Source organism: Tachypleus tridentatus, chromosome 2 (assembly GCF_004210375.1).
Source record: "Tachypleus tridentatus isolate NWPU-2018 chromosome 2, ASM421037v1, whole genome shotgun sequence".
Classification (NCBI taxonomy): Eukaryota; Metazoa; Arthropoda; class Merostomata; order Xiphosura; family Limulidae; genus Tachypleus; species Tachypleus tridentatus.
In genome coordinates, this window is record NC_134826.1 from 145625035 (window position 1) to 145639590 (window position 14556).

The 14556-nt window shown below is 31.1% G+C and overlaps 1 protein-coding gene and 1 long non-coding RNA gene across 4 annotated transcripts in view; one reads left to right on the top strand and one right to left on the bottom strand.

Moving 5' to 3' along the window:
* LOC143245306 (uncharacterized) overlaps positions 1 to 14556 on the bottom strand; it is a 355844-nt gene that overhangs the window by 194098 nt on the left and 147190 nt on the right. The gene's annotated exons all lie outside the window — the stretch shown is intronic.
* Positions 7996 to 13387, top strand: LOC143236700 (uncharacterized). Its single transcript, XR_013019661.1, has 4 exons — positions 7996 to 8099; positions 9668 to 9767; positions 12701 to 12796; positions 13243 to 13387. It is a non-coding gene; the product is annotated as an uncharacterized LOC143236700 (long non-coding RNA).

The following is a 14556-nucleotide window of genomic DNA, read 5'->3' on the forward strand; positions in this document are numbered from 1 at the left end:
CAAGACAGAGTTCTCTATTAATTAAGTTTACGAGGTCTTAGGTGCAAAAGAGAAACGTGATAATGAAGTTTGTAATCCAATTTATTAGGAAAAGTGAGATGTTAAATGTACGAAATTTGAATACTGTTTCAGTGTCCACAACATAAATTCGTTTACCTAAAACTGTAGAAGTAAACTGCTTAATAACAAAGCCTCTCTTTGGTAGCTATTCCGAATCCGCATATCTACATCATAGCCCTGTTCCCTTCTGGCGGTCTGTAAATGTTTGATTAGTCGACTTCATAAGTATCTGTTGACTAAGGCTCTTAAATAAGTAAATATATTTTAATGTTTAACAGTGAATTTTAAAAAACGCGGAGGAACGTCAGTAGGCGATGCTTGTATATACTACAAATATTATATTCCCACAATCCCATAGGCCCAACGTTGCATTATGTATAGTTCAACCTGAGTGACGTATATACACACCAGAAGCTTTGTTCTGTACATATATTACATATCTGTTGAGAGAAATATTACGAAAAAAGTTTTTTGTAAATTAATATTTTTTTATGATTTCAAAATTTCAAAATGTTTCAGTGTTTGTTAGTTTTGACAGTATTGAACTTTACACACTTTTAAACCTCGTGCAATATTTTAAACTTTTTCTTTGTTTTCTTTATGAGCGAAGGATAGTCAGTTACTTGAGTGGAAATAACTAAGGAATTGGTTTGGTTTGTTTTGAATTTCGCGCAAAGCTCCACGATGGCTATCTGCTCTAGCCGTCCTTAATTTAGCAATGTAAGACTAGAGGGAAGGCAGCTTGTCGTCACCATCCACCGCCATCTTTTGGGCTACTCTTTTAAAAACGAATAGTGTGATTAACAGTACGTTATAACGACCCCACGTCTAAAAGGACGAGCATGTTTGGTGTGATAAGGATTTAAACCCGCGACCCTCGGATTATGAGTCGAGCGCTTTAACCACCTGGGCATGCCAGGCCCTAGGGAATTGAAAGGCACACATTATTTCACAACAATTTTTTTATGGTTTATGTTGTGTGTTTTAAAACTCAGGACTTGCAGAGTGCACATTGCTTCATAGAAGCTTCTGAAGGCGTATATTCCATGTTTTAAAACTTAGGACTTGCAGAGTGCTCATTGCTTCATAACAGCTTCTGAAGATAGCTAACTGGTAGGAGTAGTAATATAATCAAGAACTTTAAAACGTGAGTTTTTTTCTCTTACAATGTAACAGCAGTTAGTATTAAGATTACCAAACTTAAAATAAAATGTTAGTGTTAATAAGTTTCAAACTAGATACAAGATTATAAGTGCATGTGGTGAGTTAAAAATTCCCGATCATGGTCGAAGAGCTATCATTAGGCCTAATGCTACAGGTAATTAAAGAATAAGATTTTGAAGAATATTTTTAATATTTTCTCTTTTGTAATTTGGTCATTTATTATTATTTTCAACCAGTTTCTGAATCCAGGGTCTTATGAAAGAAACGTCCATGCCCCCCAGTGGCTCAGCGGTACGTCCACGGACTTACAACGCTAAAATCCAGTTTCGATACCCGTGATGAGCAGAGTACAGATAACCCATTGTGTAGCTTTATGCTTAATTCAAAAAAGCAAACAAACGTTCATGATGTCTTTCCTAATTTCATTTTCCATTTTGAGATGAATCTCTTCTTTTCAGAAGCAATCACTAGGTACAAGGTAGTTTTTTTCAATATTTTGGTATTTCTTACAATTCATTCACTTACATTTGTCTTGTTTCTTTTGAATTTCTCGCATAGGTACACGAGGGCTATCTGAAGAGCAGTCCCTAATTTAGCAGTGTAAGACTAGAAGGAAGGCAGCTAATCAACACCATCCACTTTCAACCTTTGGAATACTCTTTCATCAACGAACAATGGAATTGACCGTTACATAATAATGCCCATATTGTTGAAAGAAGGATCATCTTCAGTAACGGAGTCTCAAACACTTGACCTCCAGATTCTGAGACAAGCACCTTAACTACCAGTCAGTAAATGTAACGTTATATAAAAAACAGTCATCAAGTTATTGCAAGCACTTGATCATATTTTAACTTTGTGCCTTCGAGAATATTGCAGTTAGTAAATGAAATAACTTTAACTTCCCATTGGTGTTTCTATCATTGTATTATCTCAACCAAGGAGAACCTTTATCACTTGAAAGCATTACAATAATGAAATATATTTAAACAATGGAGATTGTATGCTGTAATCAGCTTTATCTTAGTTTAATTTACCCTTCAGATAATTTCTCCTAGAAAATATCATTTGAAGAATATCCAGTTCTTCTTTACCATAGTTCATAAGAAGATTCAAGTGTAGAATAACTGGTTAAGGACGTCTTTTTAATATCGTACATCTCATTGTTAGACATCCACTTTTTCATAATATAGTAAAACAACGTAACTCTGTGAAGTCTTTGTTAGAAAAAAATTACATTAAATTCGCTAAAATTGTTGTTTATTACATAAAGTCGTCCGTTCGCAGATTAAAACACTGTCCTCCAAAAATATCCCCCTGAAGTATCGTTTAAACATCTCATAGGAATCAGTTCTAATTCTATGATCGCCAAAAATATTGAGAAAAACATTCAAAGACCACGCAAGATTTTATGTGAACTTACAAACATCCAATTAGAACAATGTTCACGAATTAAACTGCGTTAATAGATATAAACAACGTATTTGAACTGTATTGTGAAAAAGAAAAACACCGTAACTGTTTTTTGCTGTAAGTGTGATTACTGCTTTCCTAAGAAGAAACAATAAAAAATACATGAATTTTTTATCTTTCCGTAAAGCTGTTTTTTCCTCATGTAGCTGAATCAGGTTTCATTAAAATATATTACATTAAGCCTGTCTGGAGAAGCAGTAAAAACGTTAGTTCTATATTGAAACGACCATTTCATTACAAATTAACGTGTTACGTTATCAGTGTACAGAGATGTATATACATGTTAATAGAGATTTTTAGTTTCAAACAAATGTAATAAATTAAAACAAATAACTGGAAAACTTTGTCTGGAGCCGACAATACTAATATTCATATTCACATACTTAAAACTCTTGACTCACACTAATCCATAACAATAATTTAACTCATTTTATGTACACAAATATACTCTGTATTGTATTTGAAAGAGACGAATAATATTTTGCTCTGGTATTTATAATCATACAAAAATAGTTTACCATAATATGTCGTCTCTTTACTGCTTGTAATTATATAAAATAGTAAACTGTAATGTATAGTATTTTTTATTATCCATGCTTATACACAAATACTATACTCAAAACATTAATCTTATATACTATTTATACCATTTAAAATAGTTTACCATAATATATTGTGTTTTTTACTACTTAAAACTGTATAAAAATAATTCATTGTAATGTACTGTATTCTCTAGGGCTTATAATTATATAAAAATTCTATAGAGTAATATTTTGTCTTCTCTACTATCCACTGCTATACACATATAGCATGTTGTAACAGATATCCTGTACTACTTATAACTATATAAAAATAATTTATTGTAATATATTGTCTTCTCTATCATCAATGGTTACACACAAGTAGTTTGCTCTAACATATAAGCTCCTCTATTATCCATAAATATACAAAACATTTTCTGTAATACATTGTCTTCCGCACTATTTATAGTTATAGAAAAATAGTAGGTCATAAAATATAATCTCCTCTACAATTTATTAAAAAAAAACAGAAAATAGTTTACTGTAATATATTTTCTTCTCTGCTACTAATAACTATACAAAAACAGTTTGCAGTTATATATTGTCTCCTATGCTATCCACGAACATACAAAAGTAGTTTGTGGTAATACTTAAACCCCTTTGCCATTTATAAACATACAAAAATTGCTTTCAATAGTATATTGTATATTTTTCTACTTAAAACTACACATAATTTGTTTCTCATTATTATCGGTGGCTTTACGTATAATATTGTAACATATAATTTCCTCTATTGTTTATTAAAAATGTTTACAATAGTATATTGTCTATTTTCTGCTTTAAACCATATAAAGTTGTTTACTGTATTACATTATTTTCTATATTACCTGTGACTATACATATATAGGATGTTGTAAAATATAATTTCCTCTGTTGTTTACACTATAACTATACCCAGAAAGTGTGCTCCTACACTATTCATAACTATACAAGTATAACTTACAGTTATATACTATGTTTTCTACTACTTATAACTAAATAAAAATATTTTAGTATAATTCATTATATTGTCTACTGTCCATGGCTGTAAACAAAATGTATATTGTATCATATAACCTCGTCGACTATTTACAATTATTAAAATAGTTTTCTGTAACATACTGCCTTCTGTACTACTTATAACTACATAAAAACAGTTTACTTTGATATATATCTTCTTTTCTAAAATTCTGAAGTATTACACATAATTCCTTCAACACGTATCTTTGTTATATATTTTAAGAAAGTATTAATATTTCCAGCCAAGCTACTAAGCATGTATGGACCACGCCTATATATTTCTTTAGGTTAAACATTTCTATTATTTTGTGTATGAGAGTATTCTTACAACTGGTTTTATTTCATATCTTCTTAACACTGCTCTATGTAAAATATTCAAGTCTTTAGAGGAAAATCACTAGGATCTCTAACACTTTTATATAAAATCTCTGAATATGTATATATATCCTGATTGTGCTATGCCTTACCTGTACATAAAATGTTCTATTTCATCTTTCTTCTGTCAATATAACATATATAAAAAGTATGCTGAGAATGTAACATGGTAATTCTTTACTTAGAAATGGCCCAGCATGGCTAAATGTGTTAAGGCGTTCTACTCGTAATCAGAGAGCGCGGGTTCAAATCCTGGTCGTCACCAAATGCTTGTCATTTCAGCCGTGGGGCGTTATAATGTGACTGTCAAACTTACTATTCGTTGAAGTAAAATAATAGCTCAATAGGTCCACTCAAAGTTGTTGGTGGTGATGAGTGATTGCCTTCCTCTAGTCTTACACTGCTAAATTAGGAACGGCTAGCGCAGATAGCCCTCAGTAGCTTTGCGCGAATTTAGAAAATAACATAATAAATTCGTCTTGCCTTATCTGTAATTAAAGTGTAGTATCATTAGAGCACATTAAGTTACACCTGTATTTATAATACTACATGACATATAAGAGAGTTTAGTTCAAACCTATACTCATAACAAGAAAAAAAATCCATGTTTAGAATGTACACGCCGTATTCGTAATTAAGAATGTGGTATATTAAATCAATACATAGATTAATCTAGACTTTCATTTATGGTATAGTTTGTTATTGTGTCTTTTTGTATGTGTAAAAATACTGCCAAGTTTAAAAACAACTTCTAATGGTGACTGGAAAGAATCTTTTTTTTTTTCAGGTAAGCTTGGATTCAAATTTAAAATTATAAGTTCCATTTTATTTCTTCGATTATCAAAACCAGAAATCCTGCAAGACCTGTGTTTTTTAAGATATAAAGGTAAGAGACACAAGCCTTTCTGTTGTTACCTTTCTATTGCTGGTTTTAAGACAAAGCCCGTGTTTGCTGTGTGACGTCCAGATCCAAAAAAAATGTTGTGTCAAAACACCTAAATCCGATAATAACAGTCTCAGTTTTAACTAGTGAATCCTTGTTTCCAGAACTTATGGTGCGTGGAAGATAAACGAGATCATTTGGGCTTCTCTTTGAAATCTAACACCTATTTAGCTCTATGTCAAAGCCACCTGTTTCACAGAAAATTTAATCCGATTCTCTAAAACAAGTCTGTTCTACAAAGAACGCTGTTGTGTTTCTTTTGATACTTAGAACAAGTATTTACAATGTTAAGCAATTAATTAGGTTGCCCAACATTAATTACTATAGTCTGTTTTCCATAAGATTTTGGTTTGAGGTGACACCGAAAGAAAGTTGTTATTTAAGTTGCATTTCGAGAAATAACTGAACTTTAATGAAAATTATGTGTCACAAAAATTATTGCAGAATAAAAAGTGATTTAAAATATTCAGTTTGATTACTTTTTGTTCAGTGTGTTTAACGACAACCAGGATCAAATGACTTTTGCTTTCAAGGAAACATTTTATAAATAAAGTTTGGAAAATAAGTATTTTTTTAGTAAATCGAGTAAAATTACCAGGAAGCCAGTACCCTTATATATTGCTATTTTTCTAGTTAGTAGAACATTCAGAACATTCTCAATATATTAGTTACCATTCAAAAAAAAGAAACTATATTTTATAGTATAATCAGAATAAATTTGAATGATTCCTAGCATGAATAAACCTAAAACCGTTTAATTATGAAACAATATAAAATTGGAATGGACTATCGTAATCCAAAATTGATTTAAATGAATAAAATAATTAGAGCCTAAACGTAATACAAGTGTTACAAAATGATCATGAGTAGATATTTATATTACAAAATTAATTATACACAGCAGAGCTAAAATTGAACCCAATAATGACTGTAGCTAATTAATATACTGTTCTAACCTATAAGATTGGAATTATTTATTTTATCAATTTGCTATCTCTACTTTTGCGACATCTTTGGCCGTAATTCCAATAATATCTCTTAAGGTTAGATCAGCCTAGAAAATTTAAGTTATTCCTAAATCAGTTTAAAAGCTAGCAGTGTAGAATAATGCCAAAAGAATTATAAAATTCACATCAATAATTTTAATGGAGGTAACATTAAATTACGTATAAAATACTATCATGGGTGCTAACATTACCTAAATCATGGGAAGATAATGAAAACTGAGGAGCAAAATAGGAGAGAAAATATTTCGCTAAAAATATCAAAGTAATGTGATTAGCTCCTTTTTTATATTGTAAAGCTACTATGGGACACGTAAACACATTCCTTCCTGCCGAAATAAACCAAAACTGTCAAATGGTTTGCATTAAAGCCTTAAAAGTGTGACTGCTAGTTTTATTGTTTGTTGTTTTATGCTGTGGGCTAGAAAAAACTTGACGATGTGGCATTTATATACAATGTAATTTGATGACGATAAAAACATAACTTATGTGTTTTCAGTTTTCACGTCGTTGTATAATTATATGTGCTTAAATTATGCTTTTCTTTAGGTATTTCCCCAAATTCCGGTTATTGAAAATATTATTATTTACTGCCATGAAATAAAAATATTCTGTCAAACCAACAATAAAACAAGCTTATTTTATATAAACAGATATACATATTATTATCCTAGACAAAATCAATTTCTTAAAATATTTATTCACCACACATTTAGGCAGATCTAATACTCTACTCATAGGTATTTGATACTCGAATATTGAAGCTACAAAATCGTATTTGGAAGAAAATACTGGCATAACCTTTTACCTATCTGTAAAACAAGTTAGGTAGGTATAAAAAATCTTATACTTCAATGGCAAATAAAAATCTAAATTTTGAATAAATACAATAACAAACTAAATAAAGTATTTATTTATAAGTAGTTATTGTTAAAAGCATTAATTAATTATTATAAGGCAAATAGCATATTCTAAGGAAATAATAACTTCTATTTTATTAAAGCATACGCTCACAAGTAATACTGTAAGAGAATAACATTATTAAGTACCGCTGGAATATTAATATTCTGAATATTGTTAATAAAAATGCCCATAAATTCCATATTTCAAATCACAAAACCAACAGCATGAGAAACTAATGACGAAATATTATCGTTAACATTCGGAGTTAAGTTAATGACAAGATAAATCTACTTGTATACATAATATTGTCCAACATCTGCTTATAACAACGTCCGTTTCGGTGTTGCGTTAAACCCTGTCAAAGCTCTTGAATGTTTTTCAAACCCTATGATCTTCTTATCCAATAATAAAGTGTTGAATGTGACGTCATAACGGACGTCAATCTTGCATTTTCCACTAACTGAGTTCTCTATAAAAGCAGTCAGCCTATCACATCTGCAGAAAGTCAACAGCAGTGAACTGGGCCCACAAGCAGTATCAAGAACCTACCTGACAGAAGAGTGGAACTTTCAGCTGAGTCTCTGCATCACTCTAGAGGTAAATTCGTATCTCTTTCCTCACATACACTATCAAGTCATTAATCTAATAACAATGTGATATAATCAAGAGTTGAAATCACGTAGTTTTGTTGTCCTATTTGAAATGCAAGGAAAGCTGTTATACCTTTAAAAACGATTATACGTAAGTATATACATTATATAAAAAAAAACTAACAAACAAATTTGACGTACTTTTTCCGCAGAAGTCAAGACACTTTTAATGTTTTTACAACAACTTTGTGTTTTTATCTAGATATTAACATACTTTCTAGCTTTAAGTTTTCTGACTGTCTTTGGTATCAGTCTTTTGTTTAAAGAGAACATTTGTAAGGTGTTTCGAGGTGACGAAACCCACTAAAAATGTACCCACTTATCGACCTACGAAGATCGAAACGCTGTTCTCTACTTCATTTTAATACCATTATCAGCCCGTATTGAGATACATCTGTCAAGTTTGTTTTTATCAAAATCTTTCTCATTTTAGCAGAATAAAATATACCAAAATAAGAGTTAATCAATAATTTTGAAAATATTTTATATTTAGCCATAATTTCGACATGTGCTTTCAGCCACATTACTTTAATTTATTATAATTGTGTACTGTAATGCAGTTTTGGTGACGTAATGGATAGCTTATCAAATACATTAATTGAAAATTCATAGTTTTGTGTTTGTGTGTTTTCTTTTAGCAAAGCCACATCGGGCTATCTGCTGAGTCCACCGACGGAAATCGAACCCCTGATTTTAGCGTTGTAAATCCGTAAACGTACCGCTGTACTAGCGGGGGCAATTCGTACTTAATCACCCATTTTGCAGAAACACGCTATACAATTCGATCTCAAGGTTAGCGGCTGGTGTTGTTTACCAGCTACCAACCTATCAAAGTTACTATGCATTATTATCCATTTTGTGCAAGCTTTGCGTGAAATTTTGAAACAAATAATGTACTGACAATTAAAAATTGCAGGTGTATTAAAATCAGATATATTACGTACAGGCAACAAATCTTATTCTACAAATAGGTGACGATATCAGTTTCACACAAAATAACATAAGTTTGTTTGATTGTGACAGTAAGATAAAGTAAATCAAAATGGTTGGAAGTTTACATTAAGAAGATGATAAGTCCTAGTGATATAGACAGGTAGACCTGTCTTAATTAATAACAAAGAAACTAGAGAAGATAACATGGAGAAAACATTTGAGTTTAATAGATTTTTTGTGCGTTAAAATTATATATTCGTAATTTGATAATCAGGATAAAGTTAGAAAAGGTTTGTATTATATTACTTTGTAATATAATATCTAGACTTCACATGAAGTCTGATATCAGTGCTAATATATACGACATAGAGTTACACTTATTAACGTTTTTATACTTTCATGTAAAACACGTTCTTGTAATGTAGAGTGTACTTTAAACAGCATATCCATAATTCCTTGTATAATTTTAGTAATCTCTGTGAGTCCATCATGTTCAGTCTTATTCATAATTTCTCATAAGATGATCTGTTTTTATGTATTGAAATACTTAACTTGTACTTCGTGTCCTCTACTCTAATACAGACACTATGGTCAAGGTATCGGTAATCACTGGTTTCATTACCACGTTTCTCCTGATGTCAGTTTTGTCAGTAGCCTTATCGGCTTCCTTGCCTGAGAATGAGTGAGTTACAGAATATTCTTATTATTTTAAAGTTTAAATCTGTTAAATATATTTCTTAAATCAGTATTATAGGTTACTCTTATTCATTTTAATCTAGTTATACAACTGGTTAAGTTATGCATTTGTACATAGATATATATTTTCTATTTTTTATGTACGAAAGCTTTCAAATGAACAGACAAGACATCATTATGCAACATAATTACCTTAAAATATAATTTTGTATTAAGTTTACATTTAATTACTAGATTCTAAATCCATAACTCCAAAATTTCTAAGTTATCATTTCTTCATCATTTAAGACTATTAATTTATACAATCTAGTTAGCATGTTTGTCTTCGAAATCGAAGGTCAGAGGTTCGAGCTGTGAAATACTGCTGGATACGTACTTCACGTTCAGCTAAGGGACGTTTTTAACTGTAGTGAACAATACTGCTGTTCGGTCAAACGTTACAACGTACTAAAGAGTACCAGTGAACCGTTGCCTTCCTTGTTGAACACTATCGTAGGATGGTTCGATCTATATAATTAGTTCCCTGATATTCGCTATATGTCGTACATGATGCTACGGAAATTGAAATACCAAAATACCATTTATGGTTGGTTGGCAGTACAATTTTTTTAAGATTAAGTCAGACCAGGCAAAACTTCCGCATGCCCAGTTATCAGAACTCTAGTCTTCAAGTGATCTGATAACATCAGATAGATCTCAAAATGATTAAGTATGCTTTGAGAAAAAACAAAAACCTGTTAATTTCAAGTCTCTGATGTCAACCACTGAAACAAGAATTACTACAGTACGAAAATACGAAATCAAGTGTTTGAAGAAATAGTACGCGAATAGTTTCCACTCGTTACCGTTCAGTTTCGTCAAATACATCAATAACAGATTTACTCAAATAGTTTTACCCTGTTGAATGTCTTCCAGTGCTCAGGTGTAAACCTAGAGACGTATAATACTTAAAATCTAAAATTCAGATGTCGTTAGTGATCGCTAAAGAATAAACTGAACTGAAAAGATGGGTGGTAGAAATGCTTCAGATTGATGTCAACACATACTGACTGATATGTCATGAAGAACAATGTATCTTTACGTACGATGTCCTTATTTTCTTTTGTTATATATAATACAAAGAACCAGTGACGTAGTGTCACAAGGAAAATAAGTTGCGTCCACTGAAATGTTTTTATTTTGAATCATAACGTAAAATATTGTTTATAAAGATCCATGAATTATCTTTAAAATTACAATAAAAATATTTTTGTCCTTCGGCTATTTACCAGCAGAAAGAATACACTCTTAACCTCCATTTAGGAACAATACACAAATAATTACAGAGTTTTTATTTACTAAAGAAACAAACTATAAGTATATTTCTCTTTACCGTTTATTTATTAATACATTTAACGTACGACAATGCGCGACAAATTTTCAGATAACGTTTTGTGTTGTGTGTTGAGATTTTGATCTTGATTTTGAAGATGGAATCAAAAAAAGCCCGAAACAACCATCTGGTTTGGTTTGATCTTCGCGCAAAGCTACATGAAGGTTATTTGCGCTAGTCCCTAATTTAGCAGTGTAAAACTAAATGGAAGGCAGGTAGTCATCGTTACCCGCCGCCAACTCTTAGGCTAGTCTTTTACCAACGAATAGTGGGATTGACTGTAACATCAGCCCCACGGCTAAAAAAAGAGCATGTTTGGTGTGACGGAGATTCAAACCCGCGCCTCCCGAATTAAGAGTCGAGCACCTTAACCATTAGGCCATGCCGGACTCAACACCACTTGAAAAACAAACTTAGAAAATTTAAAAACACAACCGTATTCTAAATATGAACAAATCTGCCTAAACACACTTCAAAAGAATACAACTCAGTTCTGAAAATTTTGCATTCAGTAAATTCAAAACAAACATAATTCGGTTAAAATAATTGTTTATTTATTAACATACACAGTAAATACATTTTTCACAGTAGCTTTGTAACAAACAACACATTTTAAGATATAAAATCATTTCAAAATGAAGCAGATTTCAAATTTTAGCTCAAGAGCGTACCACATTCCTTCTAATATTTTAAATTTTTAAGTAAAAATAAAAATGTTTAAAATAAGTTGGTTCTTCACTTCATGTTTTGCGTGTTCAGTTTATAAATTATTTACTTGGGATTAGTTATAAAAGAGATTTTCTTCATTTATCCAATGATTCTAGTTGAGCAACTGTTATTCGATTAAGTTTATTTTGTTCTTCAGTTTCGGTAATTTTCATATTTGTTTGAACTATTCATTGCACTAAATATCTCTAATCTGCTTTTAACAAACATGATTGTGGAGATGTCAATATTCTTTTCAGAAATACCTTGATGGATAAAAGTAATTGGGCTGTGATCTGTTCCACAGACGTAGTCGATAAATCTCGACAACATGTGTAAGTTTAGTTTGTGCAGTTGCCCAGAAAAATAATGCAAGGTTCTCTGGCAGGATTTCTATTTATTGGTAAATAAATACAGACGAGTAGGCATCTTAGAACAAGAGTACTCAAAGAAAGTTCTATCGTTATTTGGTGCAGATAGACTGTAATAATTATATATTTCTTCGGGCCTTACGAAAGTACATATTATTCTCGAACAAGGGCACTCTACATTTAGATAACAATTCTGACCTCGTGTCTATCTTCTTAGAAGCTTATTTCTCGATGATAAATTTTCGCATTAAAATTTGTGTCCTTATCTTTCAAAACACACCGATAATTATGAAGCGCCATCTCTGGTTAATATCTTGAAAATAATTTATCGTTTTATCATAACTTCGTCTAGTTTTCTTCTTTAATGAGAAATGCAAGATAAACGATAAGATGTTGAAAATGTTCAAAAAGTATCTACAGCTAAAGCGTGATGTAATTCTGTTTCACATTGTTGTCTGATGTGATATTTAGGTTTAAGAGCGCTCTGGTAGAAATTGAACATCGATGAAGTCATTCGAGTCTTGACTGGATTAGTGGAAGTCTGCTTGCTGCTGAAAGCGGTAAAAAGTACGTAAAAAACGTGATTTGTTTTTTTAGCGTCTTGCTAAAAGTACAATAACATTACTATTATTATAATTAATGAATTGTCCAGAAAATATATATAACAAGACATACAATGTAATAAAACTTATTGTTAATAAGTTTTCTAATATACGACAAGAGTAAAAGAAAAGTCAGATTAGGTAGAGAAATGTTAAATATTTCACTTAAATAAAAATATAACATAATAGCAGTATTCAGAACACAGATTGCTTCAAATCTGGAATTGAGATTATATTTTACCATAGATTTTAATCGGTTGGATTGATTAAGTGCTCAATCGATTTTAGACAAATTTCACTAAAATGTAATGAGTTGCAAACGTCCTGCAGAAAAATTTCTAGTTCTTTGTTGTTGTTGTTAAATAAACAATGCATCATGTTTTGATTATCTTTTATTCCGATATTATTTAGTGAGAAGCGAGGACTGGACTTAGGATTGTCCCGTGGATTTTCTGGAAGCCAAGCTGCTAAACATCTCATGGGATTAGCTGCTGCTAATTTCGCTGGTGGACCTGGTAGACGGCGTCGTGACGTCAGCAATGAAGAATGATTGATAGAATTAGAGCTGTTACTGAATGTCAAATCGTAAATAAAATAATAAAAAATTTCATTTTAAATGGAATTTGCACATTAGAAATGTAATCTAGTGTACTTGTAAAAATAAAATACCTTCACGAAATATGGTTCTATGGTCTTGTTAACAAACGTTGCTTATTTGGGGTAAATGATAAAATCCGTTCATACCAGGCTTACAAATGTGTGAGGACAATTTTTCATCAGTTTATATTAATTTTATTTTGTCTGTACTTAGTGGTATAAATACTAATTTTATTTAAGTATTAAGTTCTCTTGTATTACAATTAATTATCTATTTAGCACTCTAAACAGTCATTGAAAACAAAGATACCTTTATAAGTTTTATAATAATAAAATTACAACGCTAAAACTTTTAATATTGTTATATTAGTTGATACAAAGCATTAAAAAATACATTATACATAGATTTAAATGCTTTGTTATTAAAACACAGTGCTAATTTCGAATAAGAAATACGAACCAGTATTTCATATACATGATTATTAAAGTTAAAATAAATTATTAGTATTACTGTTACAGTTTTAGACGTGTAATGCATTGAAATCGAGCTGATTATGTCACTTTTTGGATTGGAAGTTTGATCACTTCATTATAAACAAAATCTGGTGTAGAGCATGTTAGACCCAGCATGGCCAGGCTTTTAGTGCGCTTGACTCGTGTTTGAAGGTTGCGGGTTCTAGTTCTTGTTATAACAAGCACGAACGCCCTTTCAACAGTTGAGCGTTATATTAAACGATCAATCCCGCTATTTGTTGGTTTGCCCAGAGTTGGCGGCGAGGCGACAAGCTGACTTCTCCCTAGTGTAACAGGTGCTAAATTAGAGATAGCTAACACAGATTGCTTTCTCATTGCACAGCAGCGCGAAATTCAAAACAAATGGAAACAATGCAAATAATTTTATTAACTTCATTACAGGACCATCAATATGTAACTATGATGTAGATAGTCAAAATAAAAGAAAAAAAAGATGTAAAATATAGTTTATAATTAGTGACACTAGACGACACCTAGTTTAATAAATCACTGTTTTCTGCTTTTGTACTGTTTGTTGCCATACTTTGCCGTGTCATAGTCTACAGAACGGTTAACAAACGCAAAAGTGGTCAGTTTTATTATTTGAAAATTTAA